Source organism: Haliotis rufescens, unplaced genomic scaffold, assembly GCF_023055435.1.
Source record: "Haliotis rufescens isolate VD_foot unplaced genomic scaffold, xgHalRufe1.0.p SCAF_12, whole genome shotgun sequence".
Taxonomy (NCBI): domain Eukaryota; kingdom Metazoa; phylum Mollusca; class Gastropoda; order Lepetellida; family Haliotidae; genus Haliotis; species Haliotis rufescens.
The window spans coordinates 5,635,519-5,638,456 of NW_025963802.1; positions in this window are offsets into that span (position 1 = coordinate 5,635,519).

Consider the following 2,938-nt stretch of genomic DNA (forward strand, 5'->3'; position numbering starts at 1 on the left):
ACAAGTGATCTCTCAAAATGTGCTGCTTCAGGTGAAATAAGCATTGTCTTACATTTGGCCAACTTGTTAATAAGCTTCAAGTACATCAATGATCTGATATCGGTGCATAATGGTCAATTAGCCAATTCCACTGATTTACCCATCTGAACTAGAAATAAAACAGACCCTTAGAACCACCTCATCTGTTTCATATTTTGATCTATGCATAACGATTCCGAGTGACAAGGAACTCTTCACATGAATGTATGCCAAGAGGGATGACTTCAACTTTCCAGTAGTCAACTGTCCGTGTATGTCAAGACAATTAGCAATATTCATAGCAGCTCCAGCCTTTGATGTCCTGATGAGGAACAGTCGAGCATGCTCACACAGCACATACGCTTCTTGCAAAGAAGTTGTTTGATCAGGGTTAGGTCATCAAAGGCCTCAGAAAAGCTTTCAAACATTTTTATGGTACAGACGCGTGAGGACACTTGTAAATGTGACCCATCAGTGACAAAAATGATGTCCGATGTATTTCTCTATTTTGATCATATGTTGCGTTTGCATGTGTTTGTGACGGGTGCTACCGTTGGAACAGGATAGGCTCACCTTTTCGCGAAACCTGGTATCATCACTATTTGAAAGTGATTCAGAAACAATGTCATGCACGTGACATAGTAGGGATTATACAATGGACTGTTTCTAGGAGATATTTCTTATGATTATGGACTATTTGTTTTAGCTTTTATTCAGATTGCGTTGTTTTGGCTAGCTTCGGTAGTTTAGGCGACTTAATTCAATTGCTTGTTCATGTTTCAATAGGACTTACCCAGGCGAAAATCTTGATCAAAGGCAAAAGCTTTGTCACGTGTTGGCTGATGACTAAGACACGTGATGTTCTTGAATGTGTTTCTTTAAGAGATGTATAGTGGGAACATTCTATTATTGTAATTGGCTGATCGTGGAATTTATATATATATAATGGATATAAACAATTTATAAAAATATGTTGTTTTGTACTAGTATATAGACACTCAAAAATACAACATTTTCTAAAATATGTTTTGTTTCTATTCACTTAAATAATAGGCAATCATAACAGTTTATGACAAACTACCTTTCAATTCACGGTCAATTTAAAACATAAACTCTCAATACAGTTGTAGTTAATTATGCGGCTTTGAAATGAAGTCACTGGGGAAAATAGATGACGCACAATATATATGTACTGTTAAACCGCGTTAATCCGGACACTTTGGGTTTGATTTTCTTGGAACTCACTCTTATTACCGGATATCTCAATTTAACTGAGTTACCTCCTATGACCGCGTACCCGTAGACCTTAAACTGCCGAGGCCGAAACTTGACAACAGGCGATACCTGTCAAATTAACCTAATGACACGTTACACTCTAAAATTCTTCTTGGGGCGGTCGGGTAGCCTAGTGGTTAAAGCGTTCGCTCGTCACGCCGAAGACCAAGGTTCGATTCCCGAAATGGGTACAATGTGTGAAGCCCATTTCTGGTGTCCCCCGCCGTGATATTGCTGGAATATTGCTAAAAGCGGCGTAAAACCATACTCACTCACTCACTCACTACAATTCTTCTTGTTAGGGACATTTTCTTAGTTGTTTTCTGGGTCACCGCCACCTTGACCTTGACCTTGACCTTCACTGACGGCTTACGTTATCACTCGCTCCCATCCCCATCACCCGCTCCCACCCCCAATCCGAGGTGACGTGTAACCCAGCACTCACGCAGAAGTCCCCCTTAACCCCGGGGGTGAGGTGAAATCGGGTTTAACGTCGCGTCCAAGATTATTGCTCTTCTATAGCGACGTTCCCTTAACCCCGGAGCCTATTTACAATATAATCAACCTGTGAAGATCCGGGTTAGAATTTGTCTTCAGCAACCAATGTTTGTCGCAAGACGCGACTAACGGGATCGGGTGGCCATGCTCGCTGTATCGTATCCTAATTGTGTCATCGTATCCTAGTTGCGTGGTTCGATGCGCATCTCAGTCACTTGATTGTCTGGTCTAGACTCGATTATTTACAGACCACCGTCATATAGCTGGAATATTGCTGTGTGCGGCGTTAAACAACAAAAAATACAATCGCATTCACGGTCACTGGCATTGGCTTTGAACTAGTTTACCATGTACTTAAAATGACTAGGAGGCAATAAGGCTGACACATTTGGAAACGTTTCATTTATGTGGGAGTTGTAGTCACGTTTTACCGACACGTGAGCAACAGAACACATCAACGCGTAATAAATTAATCGAATAGTATAAATGTATTTGTTTCTGCTATTTAGTCAAGGAGTGCTTGTTGATTGGAATTAATGTCTTCGAGGTAGGTTTTCATAGTTAGTTTTCTTGCTTCGATGGTTACATTAAAATGTAAACGACACCAGCTCACAAAATAACTCACCGTAAATGACACATTGCAAGTGAGGGTTATTTCCTGCAGCTGACGGGCCTTTTTCTAGAGCTTCCCTTCGATGGCTCCACGCGATGCTACTTAATAAGAGTTCTACCAACCTTAGAGATTGAGTATACCTGCGTGGATACGGTATAGAGAACAGGGTACACAAAAGCCGTATTTTCATTTACACAATCAAATTCTTTGTGACGGTCTGTTTTGCAATTAGAGTAGAAATAAGAACATTATTTTCCTTCGTTCATCTCAGAGTTTCGTGAAAACAGGTAATTTGATATTTGAAGTTATTATGAAATCATTTTTGTTACGACGTTTCAAAAGTATATGAACGGATCACTGAAAATAAGTGATGACACCATTAAAAATCGAAATAATTCCATATGCATCTTCCCGAGGCAAGAGAGTTAACTGACTTTAAAGTCCAGTTTCCACCCTTGCGGAGCTGTGCTGGAATTCCTGGGCTCCATCGTAGCGCCACCAGTGGCTATAACGAGTTATGTCCCTTCTATGCCT